Here is a 17,376-nt window from a genome sequence, read left to right on the forward strand (position 1 = left end):
AAACAGCTGACGGTGCTGGAACCAGGATGGGGACCTATTCAAGCTTGTCTTCCTAGAGCCCCAACTAGCGGTGTTGGAGCAAAGGGTCAGCAGGAGGAGCAGAGTGTAGGCCGAAGCCTGCACTGGAGGCATTTGTAGGTCTGTTGTGTCTGCATGTCATTTGCAGGACACGTTGCCGGCTACACAGCAGGGGAACAGCTGGCGGTGCTGAACCCCACTGACACATTGGCTGGTGTTTTTCTCTGTGCAGCTAGCAGTACCGGGCCCCAACTGGCGGTGTTAGAGCCCAGGGTCAGCAGGAGGAGAGGGAGCAGAGTGTAGGCCGAAGCCTAATTGAACCAATTTTAAAGGTAACCTTTAACCCCCCCTCAGGTGTTACAAAGTAGAAGAGCCACGCCTTATGCAGCAGTAGTGCTGCACAAGTCAAAGGTTGCTCTTTTAATTTTGTTCCTTGCACAAGCTGAATGAAACACGTACAACATTTTGGCCCTTATAGAGTCAATCTGTCTTGGAGGCGGGAGTTCCCTTCATAATGAGACGCAGCACAGCTGGCAAAAATACCACCTTGGTGCTTGGCGCGGCCTCCTGAGCATCGCATTTTGATGTACAGGAGTCTGCGTTGTTGCGTTATCCCTTGGCCATGCGCTGCCCATCTTCTGACATCATTTCATGTCGGCTGGTGCGGTTCGCGATGCCCATGAATCCCAGCCCCGCAGTGTCTTTACAGTGTTTCACACTGCGGGGCTGGGATTCATGGCCTGGCGCAGTACATAGGTTCGCCTCTCGCTCGTGTCCTTACACCTGCTACAGACTGTGCGGCGTCAGCTGATCCCTTATCGCATGCCGCGGCCATGAAGCCACACCGTCTGAAGAAGGCGGAAGGAGCTGAGTGACAGCCTGGCGAAGATATGCACTGCTCATGCCCGTCAATCACACCCTCGCAGTCAAAATAAATAAGACACCGAGGGGCGTTGTGTCGGGCAGGGCGGCCGCAGAGGCGCAACCAGCCAAACAATGATGTCAGAAGAAGGGCTGTGCTACCAAGGGGGTCGTTGCGTGTCATGACAAAGGAAAGTCACACCTCAGGGACGTTTTAATGGTCTCAGGGGACACATTGTAGGCGTGTTCTGTTCCACGGGTGCAAGGAGAATAAGTTTATGAGCCACCTTGCACACATGCAGCATTACTGCTGTACAAGGTGGCTGTAAAACATACAAACACCTGGGGGTGGGGCGACAGGATCCCTTCAATTTCAGTTCTTGTGTCTGCGTGGCTTTTGCAGGACACGATGCCGGCTACACAGCAGGGGAACAGCTGGCGGTGCTGAACCCCACTGACACATTGGCTGGTGTTTTTCTCTGTGCAGCTAGCAGTACCGGGCACCAACTGGCGGTGTTAGAGCCCAGGGTCAGCAGGAGGAGGAGAGGGAGCAGAGTATAGGCCGAAGCCTGCACTGGTGGCAGCTTTGTGTCTGCGTGGCTGTTGCAGGACACGTTGCCGGCTACACAGCAGGGGAACAGCTGGCGGTGCTGAACCCCACTGACACATTGGCGAGGTATTTTTCTCTGTGCAGCCAGCACTTCGGGGCACCAACTGGCGGTGTTAGAGCCCAGGATCTGCAGGGGGAGCAGAGTGTAGGCCAAAGCCTAATTGAACCAATTTTAAAGGTAACCTTTAACCCCCCCTCAGGGGTTACAAACTAGAAGAGCCACGCCTTATGCAGCAGTAGTGCTGCACAAGTCAAAGGTTGCTCTTTTAATTTTTCTCCTTGCACACGCTGAATGAAACACGTATAACATTTAGCCCTTTATACAGTCAAACTGTGTTGGAGGCGAGAGTTCCCTTCGTAATGAGACGCAGGACAGATGTCAAAAATCCCACCTTGGTGCTGGGCGCAGCCTCCTGAGCGTTGTTATTTGCTGTACAGGAGTCTGCGCTGTCGTGTTATCCCTTGGCCTTGCGCTGTTAGCGCTGCCCATCTTCTGACATCATTTAATGTCGGCCGTTGCGGTTCACGATAACCATGAATCCCAGCCCCGCAGTGTCTTTACATTGTTAAAACACTGCGGGTCTGGGATTCATGGCCTGGCGCAGTACATAGGTTCGCCTCTCGCTCGTGTCCTTACACCTGCTACACACTGTGCGGCGTCAGCTGATCCCTTATCGCATGCCACGGCCATGAAGCTGCACAGTCTGAAGAAGGCGGAAGGAGATGAGGGACAGGCGAACATATGCACTGCTCATGCCCATCAATCACACCCTCGCAGTCAAAATAAATAAGACACCGAGGGGCGTTGTGTGGGTCAGGGCGGCCGCAGAGGCGCAGCCAGCCAAACAATGATACCAGAAGATGGGCAGCGCTACCAAGGGGGTTGCAGCGTGTCATTACAAAGGAAAGTCACACCTCCGGGACGGTTAAATGGTCACAGAGGACACATTTTTGACGTGTTCAGTTCCACATGTGCAAGGAGAATAAGTTTATGAGCCACCTTGCACACATGCAGCATTACCGCTGTACAAGGTGGCTGTAAAACATACAAACGCCTGGGGGAGGGGGGACAGGTTCCCTTCAATTTCAGTTCTTGTGTCTGCGTGGCTGTTGCAGGACACGTTGCCGGCTCCACAGCAGGGGAACAGCTGGCGGTGCTGAACCCCACTGACACATTGGCTGGTGTTTTTCTCTGTGCAGCTAGCAGTACCGGGCACCAACTGGCGGTGTTAGAGCCCAGGGTCAGCAGGAGGAGGAGAGGGAGCAGATTGTAGGCCAAAGCCTGCACTGGCGGCAGCTTTGTGTCTGCGTGGCTGTTGCAGGACACGTTGCCGGCTACACAGCAGGGGAACAGCTGGCGGTGCTGAACCCCACTGACACATTGGCGAGGTGTTTTTCTCTGTGCAGCCAGCACTTCGGGGCACCAACTGGCGGTGTTAGAGCCCAGGCTCTGCAGGGGGAGCAAAGTGTAGGCCGAAGCCTAATTGAACCAATTTTAAAGGTAACCTTTAACCCCCCCTCAGGTGTTACACACTAGAAGAGCCACAACTTATGCAGCAGTTGTGCTGCAGAAGTGAAAGGTTGCTCTTTTAATTTTGTTCCTTGCACAAGCTGAATGAAACACGTACAACATTTTGGCCCTTATAGAGTCAATCTGTCTTGGAGGCGGGAGTTCCCTTCGTAATGAGACGCAGCACAGCTGGCAAAAATACCACCTTGGTGCTTGGCGCGGCCTCCTGAGCATCGCATTTTGATGTACAGGAGTCTGCGTTGTTGCGTTATCCCTTGGCCATGCGCTGCCCATCTTCTGACATCATTTCATGTCGGCTGGTGCGGTTCGCGATGCCCATGAATCCCAGCCCCGCAGTGTCTTTACAGTGTTTCACACTGCGGGGCTGGGATTCATGGCCTGGGGCAGTACATAGGTTCACCTCTCGCTCGTGTCCTTACACCTGCTACAGACTGTGCGGCGTCAGCTGATCCCTTATCGCATGCCGCGGCCATGAAGCCGCACAGTCTGAAGAAGGTGGAAGGAGCTGAGTGACAGCCTGGCGAAGATATGCACTGCTCATGCCCGTCAATCACACCTTCGCAGTCAAAATAAATTAGACACCGACGGGCGTTGTGTGGGTCAGGGCGGCCGCAGAGGCGCAGCCAGCCAAACAATGATGCCAGAAGACGGGCAGCGCTACCAAGGGGGTTGCAGCGTGTAATTACAAAGGAAAGTCACACCTCAGGGACGGTTTAATGGTCACAGAGGACACATTTTAGACGTGTTCAGTTCCACGTGTGCAAGGAGAATAAGTTTATGAGCCACCTTGCACACATGCAGCATTACTGCTGTACAAGGTGGCTGTGAAACATACAAACGCCTGGGGGAGGGGGGACAAGTTCCCTTCAATTTCAGTTCTTGTGTCTGCGTGACTGTTGCAGGACACGTTGCCAGCTACACAGCAGGGGAACAGCTGGCGGTGCTGAACCCCACTGACACATTGGCTGGTGTTTTTCTCTGTGCAGCTAGCAGTACCGGGCACCAACTGGCGGTGTTAGAGCCCAGGGTCAGCAGGAGGAGGAGAGGGAGCAGAGTGTAGGCCGAAGCCTGCACTGGTGGCAGCTTTGTGTCTGCGTGGCTGTTGCAGGACATGATGCCGGCTACACAGCAGGGGAACAGCTGGCGGTGCTGAACCCCACTGACACATTGGCGAGGTGTTTTTCTCTGTGCAGCCAGCACTTCGGGGCACCAAATGGCGGCGTTAGAGCCCAGGATCTGCGGGAGGAGCAGAGTGTAGGCCGAAGCCTAATTGAACCAATTTTAAAGGTAACCTTTAACCCCCCCTCAGGGGTTACAAACTAGAAGAGCCACACCTTGGGCAGCAGTAATGCTGCACAAGTCAAAGGTTGCTCTTTTAAATTCTGTTCCTTGCACACGCTGAATGAAACACGTATGACATTTAGCCCCTTAAACAATCAAAACTGTTTTGGAGGCGGGAGTTTCCTTCTTAATGAGACTCAGCACAGATGTCAAGAATCCCACCTTGGTGCTGGGCGCGGCCTCCTGAGCGTCGTTATTTGCTGTACAGGAGTCTGCGCTGTCGTGTTATCCCTTGGCCTTGCGCTGTTAGCGCTGCCCGTCTCCTGACATCATTTAATGTCGGCCGGTGCGGTTCGCGATAACCATGAATCCCAGCCCCGCAGTGCCTTTACAGTGTTTCACACTGCGGGGCTGGGAATCATGGCCTGGCGCAGTACATATGTTCGCCTCTCGCTCGGGTCCTTACACCTGCTACAGACTGTGCGGCGTCAGCTGATCCCTTATCGCATGCCACGGCCATGAAGCCGCACAGTCTGAAGAAGGCGGAAGGAGATGAGTGACAGCCTGGCGAAGATATGCACTGCTCATGCCCGTCAATCACACCCTCGCAGTCAAAATAAATAAGACACCGAGGGGCGTTGTGTCGGTCAGGGCGGACGCAGAGGCGCAGCCAGCCAAACAATGATGTCAGAAGACGGGCAGCGCTACCAAGGGGGTTGCAGCATGTCATTACAAAGGGAAGTCACACCTCAGGGACGGTTTAATGGTCTCAGGGGACACATTGTAGACGTGTTACGTTCGGCGTGTGCAAGGAGAATAAGTTTATGAGCCACCTTGCACACATGCAGCATTACTGCTGTACAAGGTGGCTGTAAAACACACAAACACCTGGGGGAGGGGGGACAGGTTCCCTTCAATTTCAGTTCTTGTGTCTGCGTGGCTTTTGCAGGACACGATGCCGGCTACACAGCAGGGGAACAGCTGGCGGTGCTGAACCCCACTGACACATTGGCTGGTGTTTTTCTCTGTGCAGCTAGCAGTACCGGGCGCCAACTGGCTGTGTTAGAGCCCAGGGTCAGCAGGAGGAGTAGAGGGAGCAGAGTGTAGGCCGAAGCCTGCACTGGTGGCAGCTTTGTGTCTGCGTGGCTGTTGCAGGACACGATGCCGGCTACACAGCAGGGGAACAGCTGGCGGTGCTGAACCCCACTGACAGAGTGGCGTGTGTTTTGCTCTGTGCAGCCAGCACTTCCGGACAGCAACTAGCGGTGTTGGAGCCCGGGCTCTGCAGGTGGAGCAGAGTGTAGTCCGAAGCCTAATTGAACTGATTTTAAAGGTAACCTTTAACCCCCCCTCAGGGGTTACAAACTACAAGAGCCACAGCTTGGGCAGCAGTAATGCTGCACAAGTCAAAGGTTGCTCTTTTAATTTTGCTCCTTGCACACGCAGAAAGAAACACGTATAACATTTAGGCCCTTAAGCAGTCAAACTGTTTTGGAGGCGTGAGTTCCCTTTGTAATGAGACGCAGCACAGCTGTCAAATATCCCACCTTGGCGCTGGGCGCGGCCTCCTGAGCGTCGTTATTTGCTGCACAGGAGTCAGCGCTGTCGTGTTATCCCTTGGCCTTGCGCTGTTAGCGCTGCCCATCTTCTGACATCATTTAATGTTGGCCGGTGCGGTTCGCGATGACCATGAATCCCAGCCCCGCAGTGTCTTTACATTGTTAAAACACTGCGGGGCTGGGATTCATGGCCTGGCGCAGTACATATGTTCGCCTCTCACACTCGGGTCCTTACACCTGCTTCAGAATGTGCGGCGCCAGCTGATCCCTTATGGCATGCCACGGCCATGAGGCCGCACAGTGTGAAGAAGGCGGAAGGAGATAAGTGCCAGGCGAAGATAGGCACTGCTAATGCCCATCAATCACACCCTCGCAGTCTAAAGAAATTAGACACCGAGGGGCGTTGTGTCGGGCAGGGCTGCCGCAGAGGCGCAGCCAGCCAAACAATGATGCCAGAAGACGGGCAGCGCTACCAAGGGGGTCGTTGCGTGTCATTACAAAGGAAAGTCACACCTCAGGGACGGTTTAATGGTCACAGAGGACACATTTTAGACGTGTTCAGTTCCACGTGTGCAAGGGGAATAAGTTTATGAGCCACCTTGCACACATGCAGCATTACTGCTGTACAAGGTGGCTGTGAAACATACAAACGCCTGGGGGAGGGGGGACAGGTTCCCTTCAATTTCAGTTCTTGTGTCTGCGTGGCTGTTGCAGGACACGTGGCGGGCTACACAGCAGGGGAACAGCTGGCGGTGCTGAACCCCACTGACACATTGGCGGGTGTTTTTCTCTGTGCAGCCAGCTCTTCGGGGTACCAACTGGCAGTGTTAGAGCCCAGGATCTGCAGGGGGAGCAGAGTGTAGGCCGAAGCCTAATTGAACCAATTTTAAAGGTAACCTTTAACCCCCCCTCAGGTGTTACAAACTAGAAGAGCCACGCCTTATGCAGCAGTAGTGCTGCACAAGTAAAAGGTTGCTCTTTTAATTTTTCTCCTTGCACACGCTGAATGAAACACGTATAACATTTAGCCCTTTATACAGTCAAACTGTGTTGGAGGCGGGAGTTCCCTTCGTAATGAGACGCAGCACAGCTGGCAAAAATACCACCTTGGTGCTTGGCGCGGCCTCCTGAGCATCGCATTTTGATGTACAGGAGTCTGCGTTGTTGCGTTATCCCTTGGCCATGCGCTGCCCATCTTCTGACATCATTTCATGTCGGCTGGTGCGGTTCGCGATGCCCATGAATCCCAGCCCCGCAGTGTCTTTACAGTGTTTCACACTGCGGGGCTGGGATTCATGGCCTGGTGCAGTACATAGGTTCGCCTCTCGCTCGTGTCCTTACACCTGCTACAGACTGTGGGGCGTCAGCTGATCCCTTATCGCATGCCGCGGCCATGAAGCCGCACAGTCTGAAGAAGGCGGAAGGAGCTGAGTGACAGCCTGGCGAAGATATGCACTGCTCATGCCCGTCAATCACACCCTCGCAGTCAAAATAAATAAGACACCGAGGGGCGTTGTGTCGGGCAGGGCGGCCGCAGAGGCGCAGCCAGCCAAACAATGATGTCAGAAGAAGGGCTGTGCTACCAAGGGGGTTGTTGCGTGTCATTACAAAGGAAAGTCACACCTCAGGGACGTTTTAATGGTCTCAGGGGACACATTGTAGATGTGTTCTGTTCCACGTGTGCAAGGAGAATAAGTTTATGAGCCACCTTGCACACATGCAGCATTACTGCTGTACAAGGAGGCTGTAAAACATACAAACACCTGGGGGTGGGGCGACAGGATCCCTTCAATTTCAGTTCTTGTGTCTGCGTGGCTTTTGCAGGACACGATGCCGGCTACACAGCAGGGGAACAGCTGGCGGTGCTGAACCCCACTGACACATTGGCTGGTGTATTTCTCTGTGCAGCTAGCAGTACCGGGCACCAACTGGCGTTGTTAGAGCCCAGGGTCAGCTGGAGGAGCAGGGGGAGCAGAGTGTAGGCCGAAGCCTGCACTGGCAGCAGCTTTGGGTCTGTTGTGTCTGCGTGGCTGTTGCAGGACACGTTGCGGGCTACACAGCAGGGGAACAGCTGGCGGTGCTGAACCCCACTGACACATTGGCGAGGTGTTTTTCTCTGTGCAGCCAGCACTTCTGGACAGCAACTAGCGGTGTTGGAGCCCGGGCTCTGCAGGTGGAGCAGAGTGTAGGCCGCAGCCTGCACTGGAGCAAGTTGAAAGGGAACCTTTAACCCCCCCCGTTTGTAGCTGAAAGAGCCATCTTGTACAGCACTAATGCTGAAAAAGGTAAACTTAGCTCTTATAATTATGGTCCTTGCACATGCTGAACCTAACACTTTTGAAATGTGTCCCCTCACACGGTTAAACCATCCGGTCGGTGGAACTTTCCTTTGTCATGTGACGCAGCACAGCCGTCATTCTTACCCCCTTGGCGCCGTGCGCCTCCTCCTCAGCGTTGTTTGAATCTGTCCCGGAGTCTGCGCTGTTATGTTATCCCTTGGCCAGGCACACTTAGCGCTGCCCGTCTTCTGACATCATTTGGTGTCAGGATGGCTGCGCCTGTGCGGCCGCGCTGGAGGAGATCCCGCCTCGCTGTGTCATCTAATGTAATCACTCTGCGGACCTGTGATCCATGGGCATGAGCAGTGCATATCCTCGCCTCTCACTCCCCTCCCTACTGCTTATTCAGACTGTGCGGCGTCACGGCCGTGGCATGCTATTAGGGATCAGCTGACAGCGCACAGTCTGAAGAAGGCGTAGGGAGATGAGTGAGAGGCGGAGGTTCAGATATGCACTGCTAATGTCCATGGATCACAGGTCCGCAGTGGGATTAAATCAGAAGACACTACGAGGTGGGATCTCGTCCAGCGCGGCCGCACAGGCGCAGCCATCCTGACACCAAATGATGTCAGAAGACGGGCAGCGCTAAGTGTGCCTGGCCAAGGGATAACATAACAGCGCAGACTCCGGGACAGATTCAAACAACGCTGAGGAGGAGGCGCACGGCGCCAAGGGGGTAAGAATGACGGCTGTGCTGCGTCACATGACAAAGGAAAGTTCCACCGACCGGATGGTTTAACCGTGTGAGGGGACACATTTCAAAAGTGTTAGGTTCAGCATGTGCAAGGAGCACCACGAAAAGAGGCACTTTTTCCCTTTGCATCATTACTGCTGCACAAGGTGTCTCCTTCAGTAACAAACGCCTGGGGGGGGGGAACAGGTTCCCTTAAATTTAACTTGTTGTGCCTGCGTGGCGGTCGCAGGACACGTTGCCGTATACACAGCAGGGGAGCAGCAGGCATTACTGAACCCCACTAACACATTGGCGAGGTGTTTGGCTCTGTGCGGACAGCACTTCTGGACGGCAACTAGCGGTGTTGGAGCCCAGGGACAGGAGGAGGAGGTGGAGGTGGAGGAGATAGGAGGGATTGCCACACACACAGCTGGGGAACAGCTGACGTTACTGAACCCCAATAACAGAGGAGGGACTGTTGGGACTGTGCGTGCAGCACTTCTGGACGGCAACTAGCGGTGTTGGAGCCCAGGGACAGGAGGAGGAGGAGGTGGAGGAGATAGGAGGGATTGCCACACACACAGCTGGGGAACAGCTGACGTTACTGAACCCCAATAACAGAGGAGGGACTGTTGGGACTGTGCGGGCAGCACTTCTGGATGGCAACTAGCGGTGTTGGAGCCCAGGGACAGGAGGAGGAGGAGGAGGTGGAGGAGATAGGAGGGATTGCCACACACACAGCTGGGGAACAGCTGACGTTACTGAACCCCAATAACAGAGGAGGGACTGTTGGGACTGTGCGGGCAGCACTTCTGGACGGGAACTAGCGGTGTTGGAGCCCAGGGACAGGAGGAGGAGGAGGAGGTGGAGGAGATAGGAGGGATTGCCACACACACAGCTGGGGAACAGCTGACGTTACTGAACCCCAATAACAGAGGAGGGTCTGTTGGGACTGTGCGGGCAGCACTTCTGGACGGCAACTAGCGGTGTTGGAGCCCAGGGACAGGAGGAGGAGGAGGAGGTGGAGGAGATAGGAGGGATTGCCACACACACAGCTGGGGAACAGCTGACGTTACTGAACCCCAATAACAGAGGAGGGACTGTTGGGACTGTGCGGGCAGCACTTCTGGACGGCAACTAACGGTGTTGGAGCCCAGGGACAGGAGGAGGAGGAGGTGGAGGAGATAGGAGGGATTGCCACACACACAGCTGGGGAACAGCTGACATTACTGAACCCCAATAACAGAGGAGGGACTGTTGGGACTGTGCGGGCAGCACTTCTGGACGGCAACTAGTGGTGTTGGAGCCCAGGGACAGGAGGAGGAGGAGGAGGTGGAGGAGATAGGAGGGATTGCCACACACACAGCTGGGGAACAGCTGACGTTACTGAACCCCAATAACAGAGGGGGGACTGTTGGGACTGTGCGGGCAGCACTTCTGGACGGGAACTAGCGGTGTTGGAGCCCAGGGACAGGAGGAGGAGGAGGAGGTGGAGGAGATAGGAGGGATTGCCACACACACAGCTGGGGAACAGCTGACGTTACTGAACCCCAATAACAGAGGAGCGACTGTTGGGACTGTGCCGGCAGCACTTCTGGATGGCAACTAGCGGTGTTGGAGCCCAGGGACAGGAGGAGGAGGAGGAGGTGGAGGAGATAGGAGGGATTGCCACACACACAGCTGGGGAACAGCTGACGTTACTGAACCCCAATAACAGAGGAGTAACTGTTGACTGTGCGTACAGCACTACCAGGCAACAACTAGCGGTGTTAGAGCCCAGGGACAGTAGGAGAAGCAGATTAACACAATGTAGGCCGAAGCCTGATTGGAGAAAGTCGAAAGGGAACCTTTAACCCCCCCCAAGGCGTTTGTAGCTGAAAGAGCCAGCTTGTGCAGCACAAAAGATGCAAAAGGAAAAGGTGGCTCTTTTCATTATGCTCCTTGCAAACACAGAACTAAACACTTATAAAATGTGTCCCCTGAAACCGTGACACCGTCCCGGAGGTCGGACTTTCCTTCGTAATATGACGCAGCACAGCCGTCATTCTTACTCCCCTGGCGCCGTGCCCCGGCTCCTCAGCGTTGTTTGATTCCGTCCCGGAGCCTGCACTGTTATGTTATCCCTTGGCCAGGCACACTTAGCGCTGCCCATCTTCTGACATCATTTGGTGTCAGGCTGGCTGCGCCTGTGGGCTGCGCTGGCCGAGAGCCCGCCTAGCAGTGTCGTCTAATGTAATCCCACAGCGGGCCTGGGATCCGTGGCCATGCGCAGTGCATATCCTCGCCTCTCACTCCCCTCCCTACGGCTTCTCCAGACTGTGCGGCGTCACGGCCGTGGCATGCTATTAGGGATCAGCTGACGGCGCACAGTCTGAAGAAGGCGTAGGGAGATGAGGGAGAGGCGGAGGTTCAGATATGCACTGCGCATGTCCATGGATCTCAGGCCCCCAGTGGGATTAAATCAGAAGACAATGCGAGGCGGGCTCTCGGCCAGCGCGGCCGCACAGGCGCAGCCAGCCTGACACCAAATGATGTCAGAAGATGGGCAGCGCTAAGTGTGCCTGGCCAAGGGATAACATAACAGCGCAGGCTCCGGGATGGAATCAAACAACGCTGAGGAGTCGGGGCACGGTGCCAAGGGGGTAGGAATGACAGCTGTGCTGCGTCATATTACGAAGGAAAGTCCCACCTCCGGGACGGTTTTACGGTATCAGTGGACACATTTTATAAGGGTTAAGTTCTGCGTGTGCAAGGAGCTAAACAAAAATAGCTACCTTTTCCTTGTGCAGCATTACTGCTGCACAAGGTGGCTCTTTCAGTAACAAACGCCTTGGGGGGGGGGACAGGTTCCCTTACATTTCAGTTGTTGTGTCAGCGTGGCGGTCGCAGGACACATTGCCGGCTACACAGCTGGGGATCAGCTGACGTTACTGAAACCCAATAACACTGGGTCGTATGTTTTGACTGTGCAGACGGCACTTCAGAGCCTCAACTGGCGGTGTTGGAGCCCAGGAATTTAAGTTCAGGTGGTAGAAAGATGAACACAACAGGAGACCTGGATAACGTAGACAGTCACCTAATTATTTAATCAGGAAGAGGAGTGACAAATTCCTGCGAGATCCAGGCCTTGTTCATTTTCAGGAAAGTAAGCCGGTCAACGTTATCGGAGGATAGTCGCATGCGACGGTCAGTTAGTACACCACCTGCAGCACTAAAGACGCGTTCCGATAATACACTAGCCGCAGGGCAAGCCAGCACCTCCAATGCATACTGGCTTAGCTCTGGCCATGTATCCAGCTTTGAGACCCAAAACTTGAAAGGGGAAGAGCCGTCTGGGAGTACAGCAAGAGGGCAAGACATGTAGTCTGTCACCATCTGACGGAACCGTTGCCTCCTGCTGACTGGAGCCGTCTGTGATGGTGTAGACTTTTGTGGCGGGCACAGAAAACTGTGCCACAGTTGGGCCATACTGGTCTTGCCTTGGGCAGAGGCACTGCTTCTGCTCCCTCTTTGTGCAGAGCCTCCACCACTGCCTGGACGCATTGAGCTGCTTTGTAATGCACTAGCAGCACTTCTCTCACTTGGAATGGAGAAGATGATGGAATTCACCAGTGTGTCTTGGTACTCCCGCATTTTTCGCTCCCGGTTCAACGGTGTGATGAGGCTTTCTACGTTGTCCCGGTAGCGAGGATCGAGGAGGGTGAACACCCAATAATCAGACATGTTGAGAATGTGGGCGATGCGACGGTCGTTTCTCAGGCACTGCAGCATATAATCCACCATGTGCTGCAGACTGCCAACTGCCCAAGAAATGCTGTCCCCTGCTGGAGGCGTGATCTCTGCCCGCTCGTCATCACCCCACCCTCGCTGTACACACTGACTACTGGACAATTGTGTAACTCCCTCCTCTGGACGGATGTCTTCCTCCTCCATTGACTCCTCCTCATCCTCCTCACAAACTGTCCCCTGCCTACGCGTTTGTGAGGAACCATGTGGCGCTGACTGTCCAGAAGATGATGGAAATGGTGAATCCTCATCCTCCACCTCTTCCACAACATCATCCCTTAGCGCTTGCAGTGATTTTTCAAGCAGGCAGATAAGGGGGACAGTCATGCTGACTAGTGCATCATCTGCACTCGCCATCCGCGTGGAATAATCGAAGGGACGCAAAACCTGGCAGACGTCATTCATAGTGGCCCACTCTGTGGTTGTGAAGTCTGAACGGCGCTGAGTGCGACTTCTTTGCGCCTGAAGCAGCTGGTACTCCATTACAGCTTGCTGCTGCTCACACAACCGCTCCAACATATGTAACGTGGAATTCCACCTGGTAGGTAGGTCACATATGATGCGATGTTCCGGCAGGCGGTGTCGGCGCTGCAGAGCCGCAATGCGCGCTTTTGCCGTGCTGGAACGCCGCAAGTGAGCACACTCTAGGCGGACCTTGTGCAGCAGTGCATCAAGATCCGGATAGTCCCTCAAAAAACTCTGCACGACCAAATTGAGCACATGTGCCAGACATGGGATGTGAGTGAGGTTGCCGAGGCCCAGAGCTGCCACCAGATTTCGGCCATTATCACACACTACCATGCCTGGCTGGAGATTCGCTGGCACAAACCACACATCGCTCTCCTGCTTGATGGCATTCCAGAGCTCCTGCGCTGTGTGGCTTCGATTCCCAAAAGAAATTAATTTCAAGACGGCCTGTTGACGTTTGGCCACGGCTGTGCTCAAGTCGGTCGTAACAGGTAAACGTTCATCACGGGTCCATGTGGAGGTGGACTGTGACGGCTCCTGCAGCGATGATTCTGAGGAACTGGTGTAAGAGGAGGAGTCAATGCGTACAGAATGGATTCCTGCAATCCTTGGAGTGGGCAGGACACGTCCTGCACCACTCGCACGATCTGTACCCGGCTCAACGACATTAACCCAATGGGCAGTGAGGGAAAGGTATCGCCCCTGTCCATGTTGACTGGTCCACGCATCGGTGGTGAGGTGGACCTTGCTACTGACGGCATTCAGTAGTGCGTGTTTTATGTGTCCCTCCACATGCTTGTGCAGGGCAGGGACGGCTTGCCTGCTGAAGTAAAAGCGGCTGGGCACATTGTACTGTGGGACTGCCAATGACATCAAGTCACGGAAGCTGTCAGTCTCCACCAGCCTGAATGACAGCATTTCCAGTGACAGAAGTTTGGCAATGTCTGCAGTCAGAGCCTGTGCTCGTGGGTGGTTTGACGAGAAAGGCCGCCTTTTCTCCCATGCCTGTACTACCGATGGCTGTACACTGTGCTGGGAGTGTGTGGATGACTGGGAAAGTGGTGCTGCGGGTGGAATTACAGCGGGTCTCTGGACAACAGGGCCAGAGGTTCTTCCACGGCGATCCTGGGAGGAAGCCGAACCAGCTGCGTGTGAGCTGGAGGAAGAAGCAACACGAGCTGAAGAGGTGGTAGCTGCCGCTGTTGGTTGGCCTAGCTCTTCAGTGTGTCTTTCTAACTCCGCCGCGTGCCTGGTGCGCACATGTTTCCACATGTTGGAGGTATTGAGGTTGCTGACATTTCGACCTCTTTTGACTTTGTGATGACACACCTTGCATTTGACATAGCAAATGTCATCTGCAACTGTGTCAAAAAAGGACCAGGCACTGCAAGTCTTGGGAGCGCCCTTTTTGGCTTTTGGAAGAGACATGCTCCTAACGGGTGCCAAAGCGGAGGCTGCAGGATCCGTAGTCTTCCACCTCCCTCTCCCTCTTTGGGCCGTACGGGGAATCTCTTCCTCAGAGCTGCTCCCACCACCTTCCTGTCCCTCACGCCAAGATGGGTCAAGGACCTCATCATCTACACTACCCTCTGCCCCCAACTTCTCCTCCTGGGTAGTCTCAGCAGCAGAGCACGCACCAGAAAGTGGCACCTGAGTGTCATCAGCGGATGCGTCCTGCGATGTGGTGACCGGAGCCACTGGCCCACCCGCCTCTTCAGAGGAAGAGAGAAAAAGCTGTTGGGCATCACTGCACCCTGCCTCTTCTTCCATTTCTCCAATGCTGCTTGGCTGGCCCCCTGTTTCCAAGCCAAGAGATTCAGAGAACAGAAGTAGAGACGGCTCCTGTCCTGGGATCTCTGTCTGCCTGGGCAATTTGGCAGGTGGTGAAGAGACAGATGGCTGCTCTCCAGTGCTCTGTGTCTGAGAGGATGTGGCACTAATTGAAGTTGATGCATTAGCTGCCATCCATCCGACAACGGCTTCAATTTGTTCTTCACGCAGCAGCAGTGTACGGCGCTCTGCGACAAAGCTGCGCATGAAGGACTGTTCCCTGGTGAAAGTGGGTGCTGATGAGTCACCGGTGCCCGCAGCAGGAACAGAATCCCCATGTCCTCTCCCTGCTCCGCGCCCACGCCCACGTGCCTTACTCACTGCCTTCTTCATCTTGGTTGACTGATAAAGATAAGCAGAAAAGTACTAACGGCTTTGTGTGCTTATTCCTGAACAACTCCTAACAGGTATAAGAAACACTAATTTTCTAAAGTGTGGACTAGACTTTAATATGAGCTAATGTGGCCTACACAAATGTAAAGTGGTGTCACTGGTGTGTTTGGTGAACTTTATTATTTATTTATTTTTTTGGGGCTGAACTGACAACAGAGAGAGCTGCAGTCACACGGAGACCGTGCAGACAGCCGTAAACGGCGCTGCAAGGCCCAAAAACCCTCCTCTACGTTATCCTATGTAGCGTTTTTCCACAAGTTAGCTGGAGACGGGTGGAAAGACACTAATAGGAATTTTTTGAAAAAATGTGCAGCAGCCTGCACTACTTAAAACAAAAGGAAAATTGATTTTACAGTATGACGCAGTGAAGAACCCTGAGCTGGAGACAACCAGGCTATGGCTGCTCACAGACTACAGTGCGAGCTGCAGTCACACGGAGACCGTGCAGACAGCCGGAAACGGCACTGCAAGGCCCAAAAACCCTCCTCTACGTTATCCTATGTAGTGTTTTTCCACAAGTTAGTTGGAGACGGGTGGAAAGACACTAATAGGAATTTTTTGAAAAAATGAGCAGCAGACTACACTACTTGAAAAAAAAAAAAAAAAAAGAACAGTATGAGGCAATGAACCACCCTCCCTGAACTGAATACAACCAGCTATGGATGGCCTATGGCTGCACTCAGACTAGAGAGTGGGCTGCACTCACACACACACACACACAGACCTTGCAGATCGCTGTGAAAACAGCGCTACAAGGCAAAAGCAAGGTGATTAGTAGGTGAACACAGCGGTTGCTAAATTAGCGTTTGAAAAACACAAAGAAGCAAATCGCTATCTCTAAACTGGCCCTCAGTCAGCAAACAGCGTCCTGTCACTAACTGAATTCACAGCAGAGTGAGCGCAAAATGGCGCCAGCGACTTTTAAACTGCATCATGACATCATTTCAGCAGCCAATCACAGCCTTGCCAGTAGTTTCAGGCCCTCCATGCTGAACAGGATGTGCCCACACTTGGAATCATTCTCATTGGCTGATTTCGTACAAATTTGTGCAGTTTGAATCCTGGGAACTTCCGATTCCGGTATCCGATACGCGGCAAGTATCGGATCTCGGTATCGGAATTCCGATACCGCTAAGTATCGGCCGATACCCGATACTTGCGGTATCGGAATGCTCAACACTATTTAACAGGAGACAGGGACAGGTTGGTGACTTGAGCCTCCCTACCTTCAAGGGTACCCCCAAGTTAAGGAAAGTCAGGGCTCCCCCTAGCCTGAGGGGCAGTTCAGGGGCCCAGATTCCTCATCTCCTGTTTTCCTATTTTTGCCCCACGACATAACCAACCGTTCGTTTTTTTCTGGTGAGCCATGGCCCAAATGCAGGCCTTTGCCCAATTGCTACAGACTCTCACTGAGGAGTGTAAGGTGCTGCGTGGTGAGGTGGTGCAGCAGCTGCAGCAATTGTTGAGGTTTTGGGCCTCGGCTCAGGTACAGGCTCAACCAGAACCCAAGATATCTCTCCCAGACAGGTTCTCTGGAGGGAGAGATACATTTTTGGTTTTTAAGGAAGCCTGCAAGTTGTACTTCAGGCTCCGCCCTCGTTCATCAGGGAGTAAGGAACAACGGGTGGGAATCATCGTTTCCCTTCTTAAGGGTGATCCCCAATCCTGGGCCTTCTACCTGCCGATCGGTTCACTATCCCTACGGTCGGTGGACGAGTGTTTTATGGCTCTGGCGCTGGTGTATGGTGATCCAGATGGCGTCTCCCTGGTGGCATCCCGACTCCGTAAAATCAAGAAGGGGGGTCGGCCGGCTGAGGAGTACTGTTCATAGTTCAGGAGTTGGGCCACTGACACACAGTGGAATGACCATGCCCTTAGGAGCCATTTTGTGCAGGGTCTGTCCCCTAGGTTGCAAGATACTTTGGTGCAGTACGCAGCCCCCAGGTTGTTGGAGGCCGCTATGTCCCTTGCCATCCGGGTGGATAGACGCTTGAGGGAGAGGCATACACCAAATGTGCCCCCTATAG

The sequence above is a fragment of the Ranitomeya variabilis genome, chromosome 4 (assembly GCF_051348905.1).
Source record: "Ranitomeya variabilis isolate aRanVar5 chromosome 4, aRanVar5.hap1, whole genome shotgun sequence".
NCBI classification, from domain to species: domain Eukaryota; kingdom Metazoa; phylum Chordata; class Amphibia; order Anura; family Dendrobatidae; genus Ranitomeya; species Ranitomeya variabilis.